The sequence below is a fragment of the Triturus cristatus genome, chromosome 4_1 (genome assembly GCF_964204655.1).
Source record: "Triturus cristatus chromosome 4_1, aTriCri1.1, whole genome shotgun sequence".
In the NCBI taxonomy this organism is placed as follows: domain Eukaryota; kingdom Metazoa; phylum Chordata; class Amphibia; order Caudata; family Salamandridae; genus Triturus; species Triturus cristatus.
Genome location: NC_140585.1, coordinates 668,680,459 through 668,707,541, shown reverse-complemented (window position 1 = coordinate 668,707,541; position 27,083 = coordinate 668,680,459). Strand labels below are relative to the sequence as shown.

The following is a 27,083-nucleotide window of genomic DNA, read 5'->3' as shown; positions in this document are numbered from 1 at the left end:
CAACGCCAAAATTTGCGCGAATCCCCGCATGCCAGGGAGATAGTAAGTTTCTCCCATTTTTGATGTTCCCATTCACTCTTGGCATTAGTGGTCAGGGTTTTATAGGTCATTCTCCTGGCCCTAATTTCCACGCATCCCTTCCCTGCCTTGATTGATGTCAGAAGATCGGTTTTAGCCTTCCGACAGGCAGTATTATACCAGGGGGGACCGGGAGCAGGTCCATTGACCCTTTTGGATGTAATAGTAAGGATTTCGGATGCGGATTTAATAAAATCAGCATGTAGTTGCCCCAACTGATTATATGCACCCTGGGTGCTACCTTGCACCTTTAGGGCCTGGGCTTTTTCAAGTATGGGGATTAGTTGGGCATACAACTTAGATATCATCCCTGGTTTGGCAGCTAGTTTCTCCCACTTTACTCTGCGTCTATTGCTCGAGAGGGATAACCCCACCTCAAATACATCCCTCTTCTTCCCCCAGGACTCAAGACCAGGATGATCATATTCTAGTTCTAACGCGTTGTGGTCGCTATCTTCTCTCGGTATTACCTGGAAATCTCTGACAAGGGACCACGAAGACAATGGGACCAGGATATAATCTAGTCTTGACTCCCTACCCTCTCTATTGAAGGTGCATCTTGAGGGAATATCAGATTGTAACCCTTCCGTTGCAGGCCCGAAGACCATGCTTCAGCGTAAGTGATGTGATTTGCAGAGCCAGGGGGGACCAAACTCTTGGGGCCGGTACTTGCGATGGTGGTATAGACCAGGCAAGATCCTCATCCTGAGCCAAACCATCCAGTGCCTAGTAGCGGCTCAAAGTGGCAATTCAAGTCGCCACCTATTAGATAAGGGGTGCCCTCCGGAATTATGTTTATGGCAAGCGCAAGCTCTTCAATAGTGCGTGACTCTTGTGTAATGTTGACTGGCCTGGAATAAACATTTAACACCAGAAGACTGTGTGAATTTGGCCATTCCAGTAGAACAGCTAGGATATCCTCCATGTTCAATGGGAAGACAGCAGCCCTGCATCCCAGGTCAGTGGCCACCCAGACTGCAAGGCCACCTGAGGGACGACCTCTACCTCCCCATTTTGCCTGTATGGAGAATGCAGCAAAACCTGTGCGGGTGAAATCTTCCCTCGCCCAGGTTTCTTGAAACAGGCATATGCCGTAGCCCTCAATAAAGGAACTCCAGGACGGGCAATTCAGTTTATTGGCCAAGCCCGCCACGTTCCATGATAGAATCTTAAGAGAAGGCGGATTAATCCTCTCTATTTGGGGGGTAGGGGGTACAACGACATCAGGGTGCATCTCCATGGAGGGGTTGCAGTCAATCGAGCCGTCTTGGTCAGCCATCACCAAAGATGTGTTTAATAAAAGGTTAGGGGTCCCTGGGCAAGCTTCCCCATATATTGATTTCTGCTCAAAATGTTCTCTCTGTGTGGGGATAGCTGGTCGTTCATTATGTATCAAGAACCTTTTGTAACCCAGATCCTCCCCAACCCCTGTCTTATTCAGTCAATCCACCATATCAAGGTAGCTAAACCTGTTGTATGTGGGAAGATAATCATACAGCGGAATTCTGGAAATGGGGTAATCTTTCCTTTCAGTTGGCCGCCATCTACTTCCTCTCCTGGGCACAAGTTCCCACCCCTCCTCTTCCCGCTCATGCCCTGTCGAGGGATAAAAGAATGATAGGGGGAGAGATTGAATGGGAGACCTGTGGGTATGATGTGGCCAACTACATATGTACGAGACAGTGGCGGGGTCCCTGAAGTTAATCACTACACAATCACCATGGATGGATTTCCTGGTGTTGCCTAACCATTGGACTCTTCTCACCATGAGAACCTCACTGTGTTTTCCTTCTGGGAGGGGTCTGTTGTTGGAAAGCCAGTGAATTACCTTATTTTTTAGGGCCTCCACGGGTTCTCTAGTGGATGGTTTTAGTTCAGGAATACCTGTTAGGATTACTGTGTACGGGGTAGCCTCCGGTGGCAAATTGACTGTCCTGTGTTTTGTACTATTTCCATTTGCCCCTAATGTAGACACATCCAACTCCTCTTGGGAAATTACATTTACACATGGTGGAATTTGTGGTTTTATAGTTTCTGAGGTGGTCAGCAAAATTTGTTGTGTTTGGGTGAGCTGAGGTGGGGGAGCCCTTCCTTGGGTAGAGGTACGGATGTAGACTCGCTGTCCCTACTAGTCTACCCTCCACTGGTGTATACACTGGATGTATGCTTGGACTCTACTAGGTGTGTGATCCCCTTTTGGATGTTCGATAAGCATGTTTCCATCTTGGCTATGCGCTCTTCTAAGGGATTAAAAATTTCCCCCAGGAGAATACGAATATCCAAAAGGGTGAAGGCCTCTTCCCTTGCTGCAGTATTAGAGCTAGGGGGCATCTGGGCCGGGGTAAGGGTGGGTAGTACCCTTTTTTCCTAGGTGAAATCAGCCCCTTGTTAACTAGGACCTGTTGGTTACCCTTGCTTTTGGGATTGTGCTTTGGTGTTTTCGACTTGCGTCCCCCTATAGTTTGAACCCGTTTTTTACTTTTTGGAATAGCTCCCTCCCTCTCCCCCTGCGGTGACTGCACAGTCTGCCGAGCTCTCTCGGTAGTTGCGTCAGTGTTAGAAACAATCACATTGGCGGTGGTTGGAGGTGGAGGGGGCCTGATAGGAGGGAGGGGTAAAATGCTGGACTCTGTGTGGGCGGAAATATCACAATCCGTGACAGTTATAGTAGGGCTGTTAGGGTCAAGTAGGTGCGGCATGCCATTTACCCCCCCATTATCAGATGATATGCGAACAAAGGTTTGTTCTGGTGTGATGGCTTGTGCAAGGGGGCCTAAAGAGGATCTCCTGACCCAGTCGATTTCTTGGGATATTCGCCTTTCTAAGATGGTAATTTCGTCAATGAGAAGTGAGCCTGCTTTGGCGAAGTACGTATCCAGTGTACCTTTTGCCGTTCCAGCGGCCAGTGTAGTTCTGCTCCTCGTTTCTCTTGAGGTCATAGTTCGTATCTCAGCAACGCAATTGGGTGAGCAGGTGTAATCCAAGTGGGGAGACCCTTGCCCTGCCTCTCCCGTACTCAAACGGCCTCAAACGGCCCGCTCTTAGCCCGTTCTTCGCCCCGAGCTTCGTCACGCGCGCGTTTCGCTAGCGCGAATGAAGCAGCCAGTACTAATAGAAAATATCGAGCAAGGAAGTGGGCGGGAAGAGGCCCCAGCTGCGCCGATGGTGATGAATGCGCTGTGCAGGCTGGTCCTCGCAGTCCCACCCTCCGGTGAGATGGAAAACAAAAGTCTCTCCCTGGTCGTGCGGAATTCAGGTAGGCTGTGGTTCAGAGCACCAAACTTCAAGGGCAAGGACGTCAATTTATATCCACGAGCAGCTCCCGCGAAGCGGGGGCCGCGAGTCGTTGCCGTGTTATCGCAGGGAGTGGGCGGGAAGAGGCCCCAGCTGCGCCGATGGTGATGAATGCGCTGTGCAGGCTGGTCCTCGCAGTCCCACCCTCCGGTGAGATGGAAAACAAAAGTCTCTCCCTGGTCGTGCGGAATTCAGGTAGGCTGTGGTTCAGAGCACCAATAGCGGTGAGGTAATTTTCAAAATTCCTTAGCCATTCTGACCATTTTAAATCTGGTTTGCCTGGTCTCTGCAAGAAAGGTGCAGGTTGAATGACACATTGACTGCTGGCCATGTTGAAATGTAGGTAGCCTAGCAAAAGAGTAAATAAAAACAGTTACCTTTAAAATAAATGAAATCAGGCTGGGAAATGTTCTTGAAGAATGCGTTCTATTAACTTGTAAAATGAGATTCATACTTCACGTGATCAATGACGCTCACAGCAAGCAAGGACAGGTTGCGTGTAGCTATTTGAACTCGTACAGTAAATCAGTGGACATGGTCTTGAAGAAGCACCGCAAACATCACTAGGAAGGATCGTGTGTTTTTATTTCAGTTTTGAATTTTGAAGAAAGAAATTGATTTATTCTAAGTAGCTCTGTTTGCTTCTTCTTCGGCTTTGTACTTTTCAAAGTACTCTTGATTTTCATGGATCGTTCTGTAATTAAATAGACATGCTTGTATTATTTTAGTAAAGTGTGTATTGAAAAGTTATGGGCAGATCATTCTACTACAGGCATACCACTTTTGGATTCCTATCTTTTCACCAGCTAACTGCTGTTCTGTTAACGTTTTGCCATCTTATTTGTTTGTATATATTTTGAGGAATTTCTGATTACATGTCTGTGAACCTGCATTATATCTTCCCAATCCAGGTAACCCCAGTGTTTGATGGAATCAATGTTATAGGAGTTTTGAGAGATATCTGATAACAATGTATTGCAAAAAGTTTGGAAATGGATGGACACATGCTTTTCTCTAAAGCTGGTTAGGTGCTGAGGTGCAACATATTATTGTCCATCTTCACAAGATTGAACTTGATTCTGAGGACTTTGGGCGATGTAATAGCTACAAGGAAGCAATACAGAGGCTATACCTACACTTTCACAAGGTTCCAACATTGTTGTAAAAGACATAGTTTTTTCACAAGAGGACAATTGGCTCTTGAGACAATTGATAGCTAGGTGGCTGAACTTTGCATATTTGCCTCCTTCTGTGAATTTTCTTGCTCGGTCAATTAGTATCAGTGAGATCAGATTGTAATGGTCTGTTACACCAAAAAAGCAGAAGAACAGTTATGTTGTAGGAATTCTACTCTTTCAGAAACTATTGACATAACAAAAGGAATTGAGTGCAAGTTAGCTATCAGATAACTAAAGCTTGATTTGTCTGGAACTGGCCTCAATTGGGCTTGTATACAACACTTCTAAGCAAATTCCAAGTAAAGAGAAATATAATCGAAATGTGAATTCTAACCAAAAACAGGGTTATTGTTTTAGATATTGGTCATTCTACCATAGAGCCAATTTAGCAAGCTGCCCAGCAAGGAATACATCTTGCAACAGGTGCAGGAAAGTGGGTCACTTTTGTAAGAGTTATAACAAAACTATGCAAATTATATAGTTACAAACTGACACTCTTGTGCAGGATATGGAAAATGTAAATTGGTTCTTGCAGTTCATCCAGGAGGCAGTAAGAAAAGACATCCTTATTGTGAAATGATAAACTATACTAGAAGTTGCAGCGGAGTCAATATCGCCAATTATTATAATTTTTGACCAATTGTGTGCTAAGGAATAACCTTATTCTTTTCTAATTCCTTTAGATGTTAATCCTTTGGATTTTGGAGGAAGTAGAATTGATCTGTTGGGGTATTATGGAAGGAAGGTATGTTTAAAGGTCACAATACTTTCACCGAAGTGTATGTTACTGAAAGAGGGTGTAACATATACTGTAGAGATTAAAGATCCTTTGGGAAGGTGTTGAGACCGTGCACATCTTCTTCTTCTGTTTTTTATTATATGCTCTGTAGAGTCTCCATTTGCAGGAAATTTTGGGTTCTCACAAAGAGTTGTTAGAGAACAGGTAGAGGTGTTTGAACGAATCTATACACAAGATTGTGCTCAATAATTCTGCTATAATAGTACGTCACAAGTTGAGAATTGTTCCTTAGAACATCTGATCACAATTGCAGGAACATTTATGTCAGTTAGAAAAAGATGGCACTAAAGAACAAGTTATTTTTTCTAAATGGGTTTTGCCTTATAGTTCTGGCCAATAATAATTTGTTTTTGTTCCGATCTCAGGTCCTACATAAAAACATACTATCTAATTGTCATCCTTTACCTAAAACTTGGAAAAATCTGCACTGTAGGTAAATGCTTGCTACTATTCAACCATCAACCTGAGATCGGCATTCCATCAAATTGATTTATGTGAGGAATCAAGAGCATTGACCACTTTTTAAACTCCTTTTTGTGCCTACCCTTTTCTTAGAATGTCTTTTGGCTTAGCTTGCAAGGCATAATATTTTCTGAAATTAATGTTCAGTTTGTTCAAGAAGTGAATGGAGTATACACTTTTCAAAATGAAATCCTTATTCATGCATGCATGGAAGAAGGACAGAATAGATTAGTGGATAAAGGTTTAGGAATCCTGGGCTAACTTTGAATGACAGTTAAAGTAGACTGCATAATTCTACCTGAGCGAGCTAAGTATTTAGGACATTGCTTAACTCTTGAGGGAATTAAATCAAAGTGAGATTTGGCCCCGCTCATCACAAAGGCTCCATTCCCTAAATTGTTGATAAAGTAAAATATTTCTTGGGTTTTGATGAGTATTCATGGTTTATAGAAGTTTTTGCAAGGGTCACAGAACCTTTTAAAAAAAATGGTTAAGTAATGGTGTGTATTTTGTTTGGGGGATTGAGGAGACTCAAGCATTTGAGATGACTAAACAGTTAATTGTGGGTTCACTCATTTATAAAACCTAAACAAGAAGGAGAATTTTACATCTTTGCAGTTAATGCTAGGGCAATTGAAATAGGTGCTGCGGAGAGCCAAAGAGTGTAGCACTGAACATACAGTGGTTTTCGCTTCCAGGTGCTTTTTTAAAGCCGAATTACATCATAGTACCATAGAAAAGGGAGCTTTTGCCTGTGTGTGAGCTACTGAACATTTTGGAACTTATGTGTAGGATAAAAATTACATCATTTGTTCTGATCACAATCCACTTCAATGTCTATTAGGGGGATATATCTCAAGGCTACCTCATGACTAGTACGGTTGTTATCAAGGTTGCAGGAGTTACATTTTGAGGATAACATACATGTGTCTGGTAAAGACAATGCCAAACCAGATTTTTTTTATTTTAATCTTTTTATTAGCAACCAACAATGTCGACAATACACACCATTGAAATTACAGATATATCGGCTTTGAATCTTGTGGTCACACGAGTAAAACCATACATAGTACAGGCTAGCACAATAAGCTGTTAAAGCGTAAGTTGGTTATCAGTGTCAGGGTCCGGAGGGGGGGGGGGGGGGGGCAGATATCCCCTCGATAATTGTTCCATTTGTCCCAGATGGAGGACCACTTTCGGGGGCACCCACGTGAGCTATATACGGTCTTTTCCCTAAACGTGACCCAGTCCATGTCGTTCTTCCAGGAGACCACCCCGGGTGGCTTGCTCGCCCTCATGCCTGTGCTATGTTACGTTTAGCTATCATCTGGCCCAAAGTAACCCACTATTTATCTCTACTGTTAAGGTCTGTGGGCCCCCAGATATTCAAAAGGCAGTGCTTTGCCTCCGGACGTGTGACCACCCCTGTAACCCGATGCATACACTTGAGCACTCTGGACCAGTAAGATTGAATAAGGGGACATTTTCAGATTATACGCAAAAAGGAGCCGGTCTGTCCACAGCCACGCCGATAATCCCCCTCTTCCAGCCTGCCTATTTTAACCAGTGTCGGACCAGAGATTTAAATCCGGTGTAGGACCTTTAATTGCACAAGGCGCAGTCTAGAAGAGATGGCGACTTCCCTAGGGGAGGCCAAGGCCTCCTGCCACTCCTCGTTGTCTATCTCAAGCCCATTGTTTTCCCAGCGCTGCCTCAAGAGTGCCAGGGGGTCGGGTGTGTTGTTAACCAGCTTCTTGTACTTCAAGGAGATGACCCTATCCGGTACGTAGCCATCCAGTAGTCTGTCCTCTAATGGCGAAGCCTCCGGCAGGGAAGCACCCAAAGTAATGTTTGATTGTAAAGCATGTCTGACTTGCAGATAGCGGAAACACTCGGAGTCCGCAAGGCCGTGACTACGCTGCAAGTCCGCAAATGACACCATTCGCCCCCCCTTCCACAGGTCCCCAATGGTTGATAGTCCAATAAGATCCCATTTATCGAAACCCTTGGTTGTGCCGAGAGTGCCCAGCATCTCCGAATCCCATAGGGGGGTTGCCAGAGAGAGCTTCCCATCACACCCTGTTGTGTGTAGATTTAGATTCCGTATATAGGTTTCCTGATTTATGCCCTTATATAGGTATAATTCATATTACCCTTATTTAGGCATAGAAAATCCAGCCCTTATTTAGGCATTGTCCATGCTAACCAAATACAGGCATGGTCTCCTACATCCGTCCATTCACGTCACAACGAGTTCTTGGAAAACCAGACTCTTAAGCCTTTAGGAATTTCCTTTGCTTGGATATTGATTTCTCCAGGAACTCATTTATTATGCATGAACATCTATTCCTTAGGGGTTCATTCATGACGTTCCAATGCCTGACTTTATGTCAATACAGGCATTCCTAAACACCTTCAAGGTATAAATATACCTGCACTTGCCCTGGCAAACCACGGTTTCGGTACGGTCCAGCTCGACTGCCTACTTGCGGTTCGACACAGCAAGTTCGGAAGCAAATCGAGTTCCAGCCTGACGCTCTGACCAGACGCTGTCATCCTCCTTGCAGAGAATCCAGCTCCAGTGTTTCTGACTCCCCTTGCGGGGTGTTAGATATCAAGTCCCGGAAAGAGATTCTAACCTCACACATTCTAAGGTATGGAGCAGACTAGAACTTAGAGAAACTTTTGGCAACTCTTGGCAAAACTAAAACTATAGCTATAGCTAGCTATACTTTAGAAAACAGGACCTACTTCTTACCTCGTACTACACTTAAGTTAGGTACACTGGGGTAGAACTATTTAGAAGCATCAGATGAGTATCCACATTTTAGCCTGTGTTATTTATGTATGTATTTTATGAATATATGTCATAGCTACAAACCATGCTATAGCAGTATTATTTTATCTTACTGCTAACCTTGTACGTATTGTACTTCGCAGCCTGTCCTACGATTGTAGCAGTTCATATCTCTTGCATGAGAAATTAGACTGTTCAATAAACCCTTTTTATTGAAACGCCCGTCTCTCTATTTCTGTGCAACTCTGTAGAAACGAAGCATGCACGATTGACTGAGTGAAACTGTTATCTATTGTTTCCACGGTACTGAGATTGTTCCGACTATAAGGGAAACAAAGTTGTTATGTTTTTGCGGTTGTCAGAAACAAATCCCTTCTTATATATTCGAGAAGTTTCTAGTGACCTCTGAGTTAGCTGGCACACACAAGTAATTAAGTTTAATGTACTCGATAGAGACATACTGACCTCAGTCCTATGTCAAATCTATAGTGTATATTATTTCAATGCGCAGAGCCTATCGGGGATATAGGAACTACACTACAACTCAAGGCTTTTGCTCACCGTGTGCCACACAGCCACCGAGTGCTTAGTCGGGCCCGTAAGCCGATCACAGCAAGGTCTGGAGTAAAGCGCTCTATAATACGAGCCTCCCGGAAGCAGCCATTAATCCATCCTGTAGGCGGGGTCATCCTCCGGTTTATATATACAATGATTGATGAACGCCAAGTGTGCAGCCCAATAATACATCTGTATGTCTGGTAGACCAATACCTCCATCATACCAACCCAAGATCAATTTTTGGAGTGCTATCCGAGGCCTGCCCTCCCACAAGTTCCTCTGCAGGGCTTCTATTTCTTTGAAATAACTCGCCGGGACCAGATCAAGGGAATTTTGCAGGGCGTACAGAAATCGGGGCAAGGACATCATTTTGAATAGCGGCGCCCTTCCCAGGAGTGAGAGTGGGAGCTGTCTCACCGTCACGTCTGAGTCTCAGCAAGGGGGGCAGGAGGTCGCACTCGTAACAAAGTCAGGAGCGATATATATGCCCAGGTAGTAAAATCCCCCGCTCGCCACCTGCATGGGGCAGTCACGGGACAAGGGTGGAGGATCCCCGTTAAGGACGTAAAGTAGGGACTTGCTCCAATTTATTCTGTAGCCCAAGTACCTCCCGAAGACCGTGATGATATCAAGAACTACCCGTATGGAGGACCCGGGTGAGGCCAAGAATAGAAGCATGTCATCCGCATAGAGAGAGAAGCGGTCTTCCCAGCCCTCCGTCCATTTGAGTCCCCGAATTGAGGGACACCAACAGATCCATGCCGCCAGTGGCTCCAGAGACAGGGCGAAAATGAGAGGTGAGAGAGGGCATCCCTTGCGGGTTCCCCTACTCTGACCAAAAGTTGCGGACTGTTTGTTATTGACTACCACTTGCGCCAGGGGTTCCGAATATAAAAGCTGCACCCAGCCAATGAAGCACGGTCCGAAGCCCAACTTGGTTAGGACCGCAAAGAGATGGGACCACTCAATTGTATCAAATGCCATTATGGCGTACAGTGCGACCACGATCGGATGGTGTCAAGTCTGCCTAGAACGCCATGCACACGCCTCAAATTTCATGCGGTATTGCGATTGCGGTGGGGCATAAAGCCGGACTGGTCGGGGTGGATGAGGTTGCAGATTGCTGGTAGCAGGAGATTGGCCAACACCTTGGTGAGGATTTTGGGTTCAGCATTCAACAGGGAAATTGGCCTACAGGAAGATGTGAGGGTCCGGGGCTTGCCGTCCTTGTGGATCGTCACCAGTGTGGCAACACGTTGATCGTAAGGAAGGAGTCCCTTATCGCGGCTTTCGATGAACATATTGCTCATGTGAGGGGCCTGAACGTCCGGACTCAGTTTGTACAGTTCTATCGGTAATCCATTTGGACCGAAAGCCTTGCCATTGCGGAGGCCACGGATCGCCTGTGCTAATTTGTCGTCAGTAAGGGCACTGTCGAGTATATCGTGTTCGTCAGCCATGAGAGTCGGCATTCTAATATCTCGGAGGAGTTGCTCTGAGTCTGCAACTGAGAGGCTGGAAGTGGATCGGTACACAGAGCTGTTGTAGTCGGCAAACGTATTTGCGATGGCTTGTGGATCGGTTATCTTGTGTCCCCCTTCAACCGTCAATTCCGGGACGAGCCTGTTTGCTACTTCCTTCTTATCCAGCTAAGCTAACAATTTCCCCGCTTTATCGCCCAGGTCGTAAATTCTGCCTGCTTTCTCTCTCCCCAATGTTTTAGCCATCTCCGTGGCAATGCTCTTGTACTTCTCTCGCTTAAGGTGCAAGTTAAGGAGCGCTTCTGGCGAAGGGTCACCCTCTAAATCTTTGAGATGACTGATCTCATCTTCCACCCGGCCCAGGTCTTTGACCCTTTCCTTACGGAGCCCGGTGATAGAGGGCAGGGCCTGTCCCCGAATCACTGTCTTGAACGCCTCCCATAGGACCTGTGCCGATTGGACCGTGCCCTCATTTTCAGTAAAGTAGTCCGTGATTGCCCTCACGATCGTCTTTTTGACCGCGGGGTTCCGGAGGTACCATGGGTTAATCGGTGCTACTTTCCTGCCCTCCCAGCTCCCAGAACCAGATGCGCCCACATGGGGGAATGATAAGAGATGCCCCGTGCCATATGTCTGACTTACTGAGTTTCTACGAGCATGCTCGCTGGGGCCAGTAAGTAATCTAGGTGAGAAGAGCTGCCATGTGCACTGGAATAAAAAGTGGAGTCAGGGTGTAGTGTGCGCCACAAGTCCTCCAGTCCCATGGCCTCTAGGAAGTCCGGGAGCCATCTCTGAGACTGCGCCATGTCTTGGTGGTGGGGGGTAGCGATGTACATGTCCCGAGACCACCGCATTAAAGTCACCACCAAGCACCAACCTGCCATCAGGAAGAGAGAGAAAGCAAGTGCCCAAGTCTCTGAATGTAAGGCTCTGCGGACCCGGCGTAACATACACAGTGACTAGGTTAAGGGTTGCGCCCTCCCATTGTCCGGATACCGCTGCATACCTCCCCATGTCATCCACCCGGGTGCGCTGTACTGCGAACGTAAAGGATTTCTCGAGCAAGATACCCACACCACGGGACCCAGAGGTGAATCCAGAGTGGGCCACCAGTTTGTAACCCCACGTATCTAGCGCCCTACATGAGTTACCAACTAGGTGTGTTTCCTGAAGTAGAACTACCTCAGGAGAATGACGTTTGATATGCTGCAACACTAAGCTACGTTTGAGTTTGTCCCCGAGGCCATTAACGTTCCAACTTAACAATCTAACCTGCCTGTCACAGCTGTTTCCCATTGAGTCTGACACTATATATACTCGAATACCAAAGTTCGAAGAATGTTACAGTCGACATGAAAAACAAATAAGAAAAAAGGAGACCCAAACAGCGTCCTCAAAGCCCACCCAAAAACTCCCCTCCCTGATCCCCTGCACTCTGTGCCTCGAACTGCCCTTCAAAAACTCTGCAGAGTGCCTGTCGCCCAAACTAGTCCAACTGTAGTTACACTTTGGGGGTGTGGGCGACCACTCCCCTGTGAACCCTACCCCCATGCAGCGACGATATGGCTCCAGAGTTCAAGACAGCTGTCCGTCAACAACCGACTAACCACACATTGTCCCACGGTTCTACAGCAGTTAACCACAAGGAGGCAATATGACAACGGGAGCCCCACGTGAACCCCCCTCCAAAAAGGTGGAATACCCCCACAAGTCTGCATTTTACAGATCTGTAATGTTCAATGTCTCCGGCCGCTCAAGTGGGATCATCAATGCTCGCCCTTGTCCTCCGCCCTTCTCCTGCTCTCAAACCAGTCCGCGGCATCCTCTGGGCGGTCGAAGAACCATGCTCTGCTATTCGTTTCCACTCGGAGCCGGGCCGGTAATAACATTGCGTACTTCACCCCATTGTCTCGTAGTTTCCTTTTGGTGGCCAAAAAAGATCTCCTCTGTTTTTGAACTGCCAGGGGGAAATCTGGGAAGAAGGAGATTTCCACGTTCTCGCAACGAAGCGGTGGAGCCTTTTGAGCATACTGGAGGATAGCATCCCGGTCCCGGTAGTTGAGCAAGCGAGCTAGGATCGGTCTGGGCGATGCCCCTGGCCTCGGGCGCCCTCCCGGGACCCTATGAGCCCGCTCGATGCCAAAGAACTTGGATAGTCCCTTAGGTTGGAGGTGGGTAAGGATGAGGTCTTCCACGAACAGGTCAGTGGCCTGCCCTTCTGCTTTTTCGGGAACTCCAATTATGCGCACGTTGTTTCGACGAGTGCTCCCTTCGTAGTCGTCCAGCCTCTCCTCCACATGCTTCCGAAAGGCTTGCAGGTCTACTACCTCTCGCTGCAGCGGGGAAGTGTCATCTACCAAACTAGTCGGAGTTATCTCCAATTGCTTGACTTTCTCCCCAATTTTAGTATGGTTTGCCTGGAGTAGAGTGACCTCTGTTGCGATGGCATCCGTCCGCTGTTCCAGGGACACCCGTACACCGGAGATGGCGTCCATTACATCCTGCAGTGTTAGTTCGGCAGCCGCTCCCTCCGTACTCTTTGTCACGTCTGCCGCGGGTCGTCTTTGAGTATGCATACTTGTCGAGTTTGCCGGTTTGTACTGATTTGGGGCCTCTGCACCCTGACATCTTGTCGGCGTCGTTCCAGCCCTCGGCTCCTCCGGTACCACCTCCACTTATCGCTTGCGTTGTCTCTATGTGCTCCCAGAGCCCCCCGGGGCCGCTTTGAATTAGACCAGACCACTGTGGTACCACCCCCGGTGTCCTCACGTCCTGCGTACACCACAGCAGTCCGGGCAGAGCACGGGCAAGTCTCTGGTACCAGCTAGTAGGGCCCCGCTATCCCAGACATCAAGAGCCCCAGGAATGACGGAGGGTGCCGGGACCCCTGCTCCAGATCTCTATCAGTAGATGTGAGGCGAAGGCCCCCGGCAAGCTCCAGTCCGCACCACGCTCTTGCCAGTCCCCGACGAGCCTCCCCTTGCCACAGCAGTCACCGGGCTGAAAATCACAAGTCAAATGGAGCTCGCGCACTCTCCCTGCTCAGAGAAGCACCACCAGCCGACACCGGGACGGGTCACAGGATGGAGTCGGGGTGCTCCACACACTGCCACGCTGCGTCACCCCACTCGCGGACCTCTTCAGCACAGCCACAGCTCCCGCTGTGCATGAACACACCCACCTTCAGAAGTGCAGGGGTCTCTCCCACACATCCGGGGCCACCGCGAGGGCGCGCTTCTGGTTTCTCGCCGTCCGCGGGCCTCAGCATCACCAGGCAGGCGGTAGACCTCCACCACGGTCTCTCGCAGATGGACGCAAGCCAGATCGGGCAGCCACGCCCAGCACACCGCGTCTCAGCGTCTCGGCTCCCGAGAGGAGCTGCGGGCCTCGATGTTTCGCCCGGAATGCGCTCACCAACGCGGCTCACAGTTCGACGTGGCAGTGCGGGCTGGATTCAGTGGGGTTCTGCACGCCGGTGAAATCGCCTCTGGGGCCGGATTAGTGTACTGGATCGGCAGGTAGGGCCCACTGGTGCTCTGAGCTCTACAGAAGAGTGGCCATCTTCCCTCGCGGCTTAGCCACGCCCCACAAACCAGACTTTTTAATATAGATTTTAGTTAGTTGGTGGTGAAGTGACAAGGTACAATCAAAGTGACACTGAATGTGTTGTAGATCTAATTGATTTATTGAATGGCAGTTAGATGGTGGTTTCAGAAAATGAATGGAATGATTGTGCTAATTTTGATAATGTGCTAAGAGAACCTAAAAAGTTAATTTTTAAAGGTTGGCCTAAGGAATATTCTTTCAAAAGTGAATTGCAATGTGCAGGGTTTTGCCGAGTCATCCTGAATCTTGCGTGTGGAGAGCAATTTAATTTTGAGAAAAGACCAAGTGGTTCCTCTGGTTGTATATGCACACGATTGATTCGATTAGCTCTTGAAGAACATTTGGGCATGACGGCAAAAAAAAAAAGAGGCTAAGGGAATATTATTGATGGCCTGGCATAGATTTGACTGTTGCGTTTTATATATATATGCTCATATTGAATTTGTCAGGAAGTGGATAAAGGGTTTATCACGTGCAACTCTGAATTGTTGCCTGTGGTGGAATTTCCACTGTGTGCCTGGGAGAAATTAGCTGTTGATTTTGTGAGCCCAGTACAAGGATTTCCCAGTGGTGCAAGGTTCCTCATAGTTTGGGTGAATTATCATTCTAAATGTGTGTATTAACTCCTTTTGAGGGATGCCACCACATGTGTGGTGAACAGTTTTGTTTGGAGAAGGTGCTCAGGATAGAAGGCTGTTCTAGACTTTTAGTGTCTGACAATGGTGTCCATTTGGTTTAATATGAAATGAAAGAATATCTGATTAAGTCTAGAATTAAACAGCTACCAGTTGCCCTCTTGAGCCCCCAAAGTAATGGTGTGGCGGAGAGAGTGAACAGAATGGTTAAAGAACGTTTATCAACTTTAGCTAGAATAAACATGGAAAAAAGCATTGGGAGATACATTTTGAGATTATCACATACCTTTTTACTATGGTGGCCAGTCCACTTAGATTATTATGTCTTAAAGAACCAATTTCTAAATTGACGCCAAGTACATTCGAAGGGTGAAGCAAGAAGCATCCTGTCAACATGCCAACTATTAAAGATAAACTTCATACAGTAGAAAGTAAAAGTGTTAATACAACGTGTCTCGCGATGTAAAAGTTCATGATTTTAAGGTCAGCGATGTTAAGATTCACAAACCTTTTGCTGCGGGTAAAACTGTTTCCAAATGTTTCAACAAGACCCGTATCATTAGAGTGAGCAAAGGATCTTTGTAAGTGCAGAATGGTGTGTGATGGAATATAGATGTGATGTGAAAGTATGTGTCAATTGGCATGATGAGGAGAAAATTGGTGATTCCTGCTTCAACTGTTAAACATGGAATAGTGGACGTTTAAGAGGTGAGTGCAAATTCATGTGTAAAGCAAAATAAAACGGTGTGTGGGAAGAATTCATAATTTGTGGATTAGAACTATGGTGTACAGGAATTAGTTGCTGATTGTCAAAGCTCAAGTGATTAAAAGCGGTTGTGTTCAAGATTTAGCCAGAGGTGAAATCATTGAGAATCTGAGACCATGGGAAAGCAAGCTGTATGTCTAAATCGAAGGAGACTAATTTTTCATTGGGAGACTATGTGTCTCAATCTTTAATTTATATTGACAATAATAGTGAAATTATTCCGTAGGAGGATTCTACAACAGATCTCACAACATGTGTTGTAGACCGCCTATGTGACAACAATTTGATAATTAAATTCTTTGGAAAGCAGGAGCAACAGAGTGGTAAGAGCGCCAATGGAGCTTAAAGATTGTTTCTGAAATTGTTCTATGCATTCTCTGCATTTTTACTTATTGTTATACTTATTGTTATGCGCATAGGATAAGGGTACTTTTACTGCTGTTATTATTCGTTTTTTGTTATGTATATGTTATTTTATTTCCATATTCATTTTATCCATTGTTTATCCACAAACTTTGTCTGTTTTGTTTTATAAGGGGAAAGATGGTATTGTGTGTAATATTTGGTCTTTCTTTTGTTGCATTTCATGAGGCATAGAATGTGACAGAAGCTGTAGAATGTTTGGGTTCGAAACGAGGTTGTGAGAAACAGTTGAGACTGCTGCGGATCGGTGGGTATTTTGTTAGCTGGCATGTAGTTACATATATGGAATAAACTTCAACCAATTTTAATCCCATTGGTGTACAGTATATCTGTCATCACAACAGGGCAATCCTGGTGTGGTAGGTTTGGAGAATGGTTGTTGCTTTCTTGCTGAATTTATATACACAAACCTGTTGAATGAAGAGCAGGCTCTCGTGTTCAATTGGAATACTTTCATACTCTTTTCTAGATACACATGACAAAGCAGGAGAGGTAAGTGATACTGAGAGGAGACATATTGATTAAATTGTGCTCATGGTAGCTAAGAAAACAGAACTATTTCATAATCTTCTTGGAGCGTAATGTTTAACTTATTTGAGCCCAAAAATAATGTGGCAGAGGAAATGTTGTGTTGCTTAGTAACGAGTTGCTTTGCATCCTCGTGTGCGCACTGAATGTTTGGGCTTGTATGGGGTTCTGGTTCCACTGCGTGGTAGACCAGAACCGTTGCTGGAGTTGGAGAGGAACGTTGTACCTGATTGATGCTCCTCAATGAATAAAGGGAATCTACAATTATATGCACGTCTCTTCACTTCAATTGGCGTCGAGGATGGGAAAAACGCAATGATGTTTTCCTTGCCATTACCTGCGTACTGAGATAGAACTGCCCCTAATCCCTTATTACTTGCGTCAGTAGTTACAAAACTTTCTGCAGAAGGATCAAAGCTACTGAGGCAGGCTGCATTTGCAATTGCGGTCTTGATAATCTTAAAATCCCTATCACATTCAGTAGACCAAGCGAAATTCAAATTTTTCTTCAGAAGTTGCCAAATATTGAAACGCTTGTCAACGAAATTAGGAACATATTTAGCACAAAACTCAGCCATTCCTAAAAAAGATTTAACATCATCCTTACTGCAAGGAGTTGGTGCCTCTTCAATAGCTGACACTAAAGACGCCTTTGGTCTAACACCATTACAATCAATGACGTGGCCCAAATAAGTCACGCTTTCACAAGCGAATTTACACTTAGCGAACTCAATAGTAAGGCCCTTACCCTCCAGGATTTTCAAAACCTTACTAAGCCTAGCATCATGTTCTTCCTTGGTTCCCCCATAAATTAGGATGTCATCCTGGAAAAAGGTTACACCCGCCTCCTTTTTAAATAAATGGAACATCAGCCATTGGAATACCGCTGACGCAAGGCCAAAGGGCATGCGGGTATACTCAGGAGGGGGATGGGGTGGTCTCGGAGGTGCCAAAGTTGGCGGGTCCTAACTCTGGTGAGAATATTCCAACTTCTGGTGAGAACATTCCGTCTGCTGGTCTTCCTGTTGTTAATCAAAGGGCTCCACGTTCAAAGAAGGCTCCTGTGTGGCTTAGGGATTATGTGGTTAACAATGAGTGTGGTTGAGTGTGGTTATAATTGTGTGTTTCATAGTCTTTGTTATTCTTAGGTTATTCTTATTCTTTTGTTCCTTACCCTTACTTTTCTTGTTCTTACTCTTACTTTTGTTATTCCCTCATATATATATATATATATATATATATATATATATATATATATATATATATATATATATATATTATTTTATTGTGTTTATATAAGGAGGGGGAAGTGTTGTGTTGCTTAGTAACGAGTTGCTTTGCATCCTCGTGTGCGCACTGAATGTTTGGGCTTGTATGGGGTTCTGGTTCCACTGCGTGGTAGACCAGAACCTTTGCTGGAGTTGGAGAGGAACGTTTTACCTGATTGATGCTCCTCAATTAATAAAGGGAATCTACAATTATATGCACGTCTCTTCACTTCAGGAAAGAACTCTAGATTGTTGGCAAAGAGCTCCAGGCCCTGAACTTTCACACAATTTTGTGGCATCCTACATAACCAAGTTAAACACAGTGGGAAGATATACTTGTTTAATCAGAGAATAAAGGTCCAGTCTATCCTGGCATCAGTCAAGAAGAAGAGGCATGCTACTGAATGTAGCTTCTGTGTTTTATGCACAGTTGGTTCATATTTTTGCTAATCTGTGTGTTTGTCTCATCGATCGTTTTGCTAAGTGATGTGCCGTTGTCCTGAAGAGATACCAGGGTGAGTTACTGTACAAATATTACAAACATGAGTGTTATGATCAAAGTTTTTTGCTCCTGCCTTTTTTCTCCCCTACACATCCAGTTCAGGCTTCCTCCACCATTTGTGGCAGACGAACCCCATAGTTTTAAATATTCAAAGGTCAAGTTGAAGGATTTAGAGAGAGAATACTTATGGACTAACTTGAGAGAATATAATATAAGAAACTGATACTTCAGGTTGGTGAATTTGTCTTAGACTATGTATTGTGGTAAAAGTATTGTTGAACCAAAGTGTATAAAAGGTTAAAAAAAGAGACAGTGACTATAAGTAGCCCCTCTAAACTATGATGTGACATTCGAGGCATTTTAGAATTACCATCACATATTTGCAACCTTGCAGCATTACTTGTATTATTTGCCCGTGACATATTAGTAAGAAGAAAGACTTACTGCTCTGTTGCTAATATTTTACTATGAATCACACATGCAAGAGAATATTTTGAAAGCAGCATATCCTACTTGTGAAGATTAGAGCAACAGCTGAACTTACGATAAACATTGAATTTCATTTAGAATTTTTCTGACAATCTGTTGAAAAAACACGTTTCCATAGATTGTAACACTGGACATTTTTTTCCAGCCCTCTTGTTAAATAATGTGCTTTGGCTGTCTGGAAAAAGGCATGTGATGTTTTTATTAAAATGCTTAATGAAAGAGAGCAGTGAGAAATTCAGGGAGTGACCACACTCAACTTCTAAAACAACAGGTATAAACAATCAAAAGGGTAGTGGAACCACATGAAATATGTTTATATCCTTCCTAGACCTTAATAAATTCCTTAAAAGATTTTTTAAGAGCTCTAACCACCAGAGTGAACTCTAAGGCATTCTTCATCATTTAGCTCTCATCCACAATACCGAGGGGCCTTAGGTCGGAGGCTTTACGATCCAGATCGTCGGTTTCAGTTCCGACCGGCTGATTACAATACAGCCGGTCGGAATTGAAACCGGCTGGTAATTCCCGCTGGCTTCCGACATGCTCCAGCAGCCCGTCGGCCAGTTGGAGACTGGCCGTAATCCCATAGGAAGGCGTTTCCGACAAGGAAAGCCTGTCGGAAAACGAGTTTGGAGGCCCTTGTCAGGGCCCCCTTCACCTAGTGGCCTCCTATTAGGCGGCACCTATTTTAATCCCTGAGGTGCCTGCCACGGGGGGCAGGGATTAATACAATCACCCATTTCTCTATGTGAGCTAGTGTTATGGCCGGCACAAGCTCCCATCGAGAAATGGAGAAATGCGACCGCACCATGTATGGTCGCATCGTAATAGCGGTGTCGGGACCGCCTACCGGAGATTGGTCGGTCCCGAGCCCATGACGATATCGTAATCGAGCCCCGAGTGTGTTTCGACTGGTTCGACCTCCATGTGAATGGAAGGAGCACTTCTAAGGGTAAATGTTTAAGGGTGGGCGGAATTTGCGAAATTGACTTTCGCAAATTATTGCGAAATTGCACAAAATCTCCGCGAGCATGCGAAACTTTCGCGAAGATGCGCAGATTGATTTTCCCGCCCGTTCACGATGTGTTTTTGCGTGCTCGCGGGGAAATATATCTCCAACTTGCCCATGCAGTCGCTAATGGGCGGGGCCATCTTGCTCGCGATGCTTATTTCCTGTTCGCGATCGCAATGACGTGTTCGCGATCGCAAACTCTCGCGGGATAGCGCGACCGGCTACCAACAATCCAACATCTTGTGGCGCGCGTGAACAGATAGGAAAACTCGTCGGCGAACGCAGGGACCCGGTAAGTCGCGACCGCGAGAATGCATTTTTAAAGCGCGAACAAGAATAATACTTCCGTTTCGTGGCAGGTTGCGAAAGTTTTGACATTTTCGCGCTCTCTGCGGAACGCGAAAATGTCAAAATATCGCAAATTCCGCGAACGGAAAGAAATTTACCGCCCAGGCCTATAAATGTTCTGTAAGGATCTATAGTGCCTCTAACATTTCTTCTGATACCTAATAAAATAGAACTCTTTAATAATAAGCAGGTTCCAGGGTAAGAATAAAATAAAGATAATACTGAAAGGGAAGGTTTTAGGAAATCCCCAGCAAGTGAAAAACTATAATCAACATGTTTCAGTCATCTCTGCACCCATGAGGTCTAATGGCTTTCTTCAGAACTAAGAGTGTCCTTTTATATACAGATTCAGTGAGATCAAAAACCTGCACTGAGGTGTGAACATCTGCTGTACTCCATAATAAACCTATTTTAGGTGTGAGGAAACATGCACACATTCATGCCATTCATTCACTTACACACCCCTATGATCCAATGTTTTTTATGGTGCCTGTAAAAGGAAAGAGAAGCATGGACAAGCGGTCAGGAAGGCACCTAAATTTGATGCGCATTTCTTATACACAAGCGCTATCACCCGTGGTGGCATATAAAAAAAAGTCTCCTTTGTGATTGCTCTCAGAGAAACTAGGCAGGCTCCATCTGGTTTTGGAGTTAGGGAAAGCCACAAGTCATGAGGGCACAGGTACCAGGTATTTCCATGGCAGAGTCTTCTGTCAGAAAATTATTGGCCATTGCTACTAATTGATATTGTCCCAAACCATGATGGTTCCAGAGGTGACTGTTTTGTGGGTCTGAGAGGGGCTGCTCGCCTGTCTGTCACTTGTGTCTGTGGAATTTTACTGCAACAAGTCACGTTGTGGTTGTATGTCTGGTGGTGTGAGAGCACCCATTACTCCCATCCATTCAAACCACTTGAGAAATATATATTCAGCAATGTCCTTTTAACTGAGGTCCCTTGTTGCATAAGGGCACAGTGGACCTAATGTCTCTGCCCAAGGTGGGCACCCAGAATTGATTGCCCAGTACTTCTAATTAAGATAATCCCAATCTTTGACTGCACAAGTGAAGGTCCTTTGAGCCTGAGGGGGACAACTTGGGTCACCTTCATTGTACCTGTGAAGTTTTGCTGCTGTGAGGTTTTATTAATGTGAGTGTTTATGTTGCCTGTGTGGAGCAGATATTTGCTCCCATCCATTGCAAATTTTGAGAAGAATGTCAGGTTCTTGGTTGTGACCTATGTTGGAACAGATGTAAATGTGGGAAGAGTGCCTGTAGAGGCAAATTTATGCATTATGATGTTAGTGCAGCTTCTAGCATTTTGAATGACTTTAATGAGTCAGTTATGTTAAGAAAAAAATACAACATATCCAGCTACTGATCAATTATTGGCCACTTGCATGGCAAGGCCTATTGCCTGCACACTACTAACTGAACATCTGGAAGACCAGCTCCAACTAAGTCTTAGTTCCACTCTACACAAGTGACTCAACCAGCATTACAGAAAATCAGAGACAAGCCTATCTCTGCCACTGATCTAGGCAGAGCAAAAATACCTTTAGTAGTATTATGTGGTATCAACACCAAATCAATGTCTTCTCTTAATAATATGTACCCCGTACTAAATCTGATCTCTGGAAATGATACCTTGGCATTAGTGATTTTAACTCGATTGAAATGATAAGTCTTGAGCTAGGATTGGCTGGAATAATTTTTCATGTCTACTATCAGAATAGTCATGTTTTTTTTTCAATTGTTCTGAAGTCTTGAAAATGAGTTGAAATGGGCCTTTGGAGTGATAGGAATAGGATTTTTACAATTGCTGTAAGCTATCCCCACAGCTTAAAGCAGTTGGATGTGAACTGAAAAATGCTATCATGTAAGAATAATAGTAGTTTGGATTAAAAAAGGCCTTGCAAATGAATTTTTTTGAGGATGATATGCAAAGTTGTTTACAAACAAAAAGCCTGCAAATTAGTTGTATTTTTGTAAGCTGTGGGTGATGCAGTTCTACTTTCAGGCGAATATATGTCCTGCTACACAAAGAACATTTATGAAGTTTACATTTGGTCAAATTCCTGGAGAAAATGTTTGGATCAATTGGGGGGGGGGGGAGGGTTGGACCTATTTCATCTGGGCTGTCAACATTGTGCTGCTGCGAAACATGCTATGAATCGTGTTTAATTGTTTTTGTCTGGATCTTTTATATTCTCATTATTTTAAAGTGCTCAATAGTAATGCACACAGAAACACTTTACTTATTATTGAACCCACTCACTATCAATGCTGGTTATTGCTTGAGGAAATTCTTTGGATCTTTTCTTAAATAGTAATGATTTTTTTTTTTTACTTTCTTTACGCTAATTCAGTTATTTTGGGTTAATATTTGATGAATTCGAACATCTGAAAGAAATAATCAACGGTGTTGTATAAGTGCGCCTTATCTTACTAAAATCTAAAAAATATACGACTATTTCTCCATTCATGAATTCAAAAGGGAGTAAGGTGCATCAGGTACCAAACCAAATGTGGTTTCTTCAGAAAGAAGGATACATTTCATAGAACAAAAAATTAACAAGTCCATCAATATAGTTAGGTTAATCATCTATCCCTTGCATATTAAATACTATATGTAGACAATGTTAATTCAAAATCATACCTTTACCTCATTGTGATAATTTTGCATTCCTCAAATACTGTATGGTGGTTTTTTGTTGATGTCCTATGGCTATTTATCAACTGACACCATGACACAGAACAATATGTCATACCTGTTGCCCTCATTCTGCCCACCACATACATAACCGTTCAGGATAATACATGAAAAGATTCTTTTGCATTAAAATAAGTCTAATATTTTCAAACAGCTGTTTTCCAAACACTCCCATAGCCATCCTTTTCCTATTATCTGCACCAATGTCACATTATTCCCTTCACCCATAACGTTTTTACATATGGCCATACCTTCACTCATAGTCTCTCAAGACTATTTATCATGAACATAAATCTATTCAACAACAAACAACTGGCATTACTATGTACACACTACATAAGTCCTCAACATTTGCTCATGGACAGTATGGCTATGACTTTGAAACCGACTGCCCTCCCCCCTCCCCCCGACTCTCTTGCTCATTTCCCACTGTAGTTACCCTCCGTGAAATTTGCTTTTGGTGTTTTTGGAATTTGCTTCCATGACTTTCTGACTTGCACTCTTATGCTGCCCGCCATTTTGTGACTTTCTTCTTCGCCATCTTAGTGATCTTTGACCTCGTCCTCTGTCCCAGCCGGGCGACCTTTCTATCGTCTCTCCTGTACCACGGACCTACTCCTCGTTGTCAATCTTGTTAATATCTCTGGTCCCTCTCCCATTTTGTTTCACTCTCACTTTCCTGTCCTTATCTGCCTTCCTTTCCCTTTCTTTCTGTTCTCCCCCCTCTTCCTTTCCCTGCCCCCTGAACACCTGGCTGAACGATGGCAAGAATTTCCTGCTCTGTAAATATGTAATATATAATTGTCCAAGCCTAATCGCTGTTAAAATGTAATCCTGAGTGAATTTGCAATTTGTATATATATTTATCTCTAACCACTAGTATATGTAGTTGACCTTTGTACTCACTATCATTCCTATGTGATTTTAGAGTTTATCTGTTTGTATCTCTTCCTTGAGTGACTTTACAACTTGTACATTTGCCATTTTTCCCTCCTTTCTCTCCACTTATATATATAACTCTAACCACTAGTATATGTAGTAGACCTTTGTACTTACTACCTTTCCTATATGATTTTAGAGTGTATCTGTTTGTATCTCTTCCTTGAGTGACTTTACAACTTGTACATTTGCAATTTTTCCCTCTTTTCGCTCCACTTGTATATTTGCGATTTTTTTTTCCCTGTTTATATCTCTTATGTAACTCATGTAATCCAAAGTCCTTATGTAACGCAACTGGTTCTTTTGTTTTGTAAAGTGCTCTGACACCTTCGGGTAATGTTCGCGCTATATAAAATCGCATTAAATAAATAAAATAAAAAACACGAAACAACTATCGTTCTGCAGATAGCCATTTACATTGGAATAGGACTTGCCCCATTAAGAATTCTATCCCTACACTCACTTGTTATCATCTCGACCTGGGTACCGTCCTAAAGGCTGCAGAATGGAGAAAAACCTATTTATAAACCCTCCTTTACAAACTCAGCATCTTACCTCACGTCCTTTGGTGCCCGGAAAAATTAGATTTTCAAATCCTGGACTAGATAATCTAGTCCAGTTACGCCATATAACCATACCTGCTTTCCATGTATCAGAAATAAGGTTGTTTTTCCAGAGCCAGTCCACTAGATAGTAATTGGCTCACTTTTCAAACCATATTCATTCATTCTTTATTTGGATTCCACAAGAAAAGCCATAAAAGTACACAGTAAAAACAGCATAGTTAATATATTAACAATGAGTTTACAACAGAGTGCAAAATTAAAACCTCAGTTAATGTTAACATTAATATTGAAAGCAGAATCACATGTCTTGATACCCGTACCCTATAGCTAAACATAATAATTTGAGGATAGGAGCACAGGCTACCTAAACCTAAAAACAAAAACCTATCTAATGGTCCGCCATGTTAGTGGAAATGAAGACCCAGCACTACCCTCACATAAATCCAGGACAGGTCGACGAGACAGTGAAAAGACATATATGTTAAAATGTAATGCAAACAGACATATACAAATAATACATAACGCTTAGGCGTAGAATAACATATATCAATAAAACCATGATAGGCACCTTCATGGCATTAAAATCAGACAAATGCTGCCTAATGTTGAATGCGGCGGAAACAAAATTGACAATTGATAGGGCTGTTAGCTCATTGGCAACAGATTGAAGAAACAGCAAGGCTTGCCGACACTGCCTAAAATTTTAAGCATGTGGTCTTATATATCTCGCTCTAATAGGTCGGTAAAAAGTACAAAAGAAAACAAAGTGTATCGTGCATTGAACAGACTGTCCATCACAAGGACAGACCCTCCTTTCTCTGTACCATTGGTCTTTCAGTGGGTAAGCTACCATCAAATGGATTAATTTAAGACGAAACCTGGTGAAAGTGTACCTATGGTGGGGAGATAAGCTCTCTCTCAAATACGGCTGCAAGATGCACACTGAGGCAATAGGTAAATATGAGGCCACCGAGCTCTTCAAGAGGTTGTGTCGATCCCACACAGCCCTCGCCACACCTCGTAATCTGGCCTTTAATTCTACTTTCGAGCAATCAAAGTTCTAACAAACCTCAATGGGAGTAATAGGAATAATCATAGATGAATACACCTTCCTGATATAACTCAGCCTGCGTATCTCAAGCGAGTGGTCAAGGGGGAGATAATTGAATCTCACAAATTTAGTGAAAGTATTTAGGAGATCCTGCAATGCTTATGGTTTACGTGCCATAAGAACTGCATCATCCGCTTACATCAGTACAGGAATGAACCTCTTGCCAATCTTGGGTATGTCCAGAGGTGGGTTGAGCAAGGCCTTCTCCAGACCGTTTATGTACAGCGAGAAGAGAAAAGGAGCCAAAACACATTCTTGCCTAACCCTACGCCTGACAGCAAAAGTTTGGTACATTCACCATCTGGGCCATAACGGACCCTAGCAGAACCATCTTCATTAAATAGTTATTCGGCTATACAGCCATAAAAGTACAAAATATCAGTTACAATAAATTTTCTTAAATTAAAATAAAATACAAATACAGAAATAGGATAAAATATTTTAAATCCTAAAACAACAGTACAATGTGCAAGACTCAGATGATAGAATTAAAAAAATTAAAATTCTGGCAGACTACAAGGGATAACTGTAATGCAAGCGTGTGCCTGATCCTCCACATGTATAGCAAGCATAGTAGAACGGCAAGCACTATTGGTTGTTTCCTTCTATACCCCATATTCACAGGGCAAAAAAGTACAGCATGTTCGATAGATTCAATAGTCCTAGTGCAGAATGGACAAAACTCATCGGACTCCCTGGGAGCATGCTGTCATTTGACCGTAAATGAGTAAAGTGTCAGGGTCCCTTTTCTTAATTTTAAAATATAATGTATTTGCTTGAGGGAGCTCTATCTCATCAAGGAAAGTTTCCAAAATAAAATCGTCCTTGACCTTAATACTGCTTTAAGGGAGCCAACCCTTCATTGCCCTAGGGCGAAAACATGCTTGTACTGACAGTATAGACTCTTTAGGAAGGTCTTGGAGACCCCTGTAAAATCTGAGGCAGCCCAAAGGTTCGCACACCCTAGCTGGGTAAGAGAGTGCTTAATAAACCTAACCGAAGGAATCTTCAGAGCTCCAGGTTGCAGCACGACATCCTCCAAACCCTGCCGGTAAGAGAGTAGCTCAGGGGTCACCCAAAGTCTGCGCGAGTCCAGAATGGCTCTCGGGCCCAATGTATCAACAGTCCGTCTCAGACCCATATCTAGCAGGAGGGGAGTAAGCTAGGAACTGGCAGGATGGATTAGATAAAGATCACATAAAGCGATTTTCTACTTTCTCCATATAGCTTATATCTTTGTGGCCCCATAACTGCCCTACCATACAACGCCGCCCTCAGGGCATGTACATTATACATTTGGAGGGCTGGGGAAATGGGAAGAAGTATGGAATCCCTCTGTGATCTCGGAAATCTACCAGAATACTGTTCAAGCTTTAGTCTGTTATTCAAAATATGGGGAACCTGGTCAAAATGCTCAGTGAGCGAGACCCCTTGGTAAACAAAACATGAACTTGCTCTAATGGAGCTCCATTGAGTGTGGGGTTAGTCCTAGTGGATGCACAGGGATTAAAAATCATGTACTTGTTTTTACCA

General features: G+C 44.1%; 1 protein-coding gene across 8 annotated transcripts in view; it reads left to right on the top strand.

Moving 5' to 3' along the window:
* PNPLA8 (patatin like domain 8, phospholipase A2) overlaps positions 1 to 27,083 on the top strand; it is a 440,884-nt gene that overhangs the window by 16,388 nt on the left and 397,413 nt on the right. For 4 of the 8 annotated variants that reach the window (XM_085653105.1, XM_085653101.1, XM_085653106.1 and 1 more), the window contains one exon: positions 5,234 to 5,295. The exons of the other annotated variants lie outside the window; for them this stretch is intronic. The gene's annotated coding sequence lies outside the window, so the exon portion shown is untranslated. The remainder of the gene's footprint in view (positions 1 to 5,233; positions 5,296 to 27,083) is intronic. 8 annotated transcript variants of the gene reach the window in all.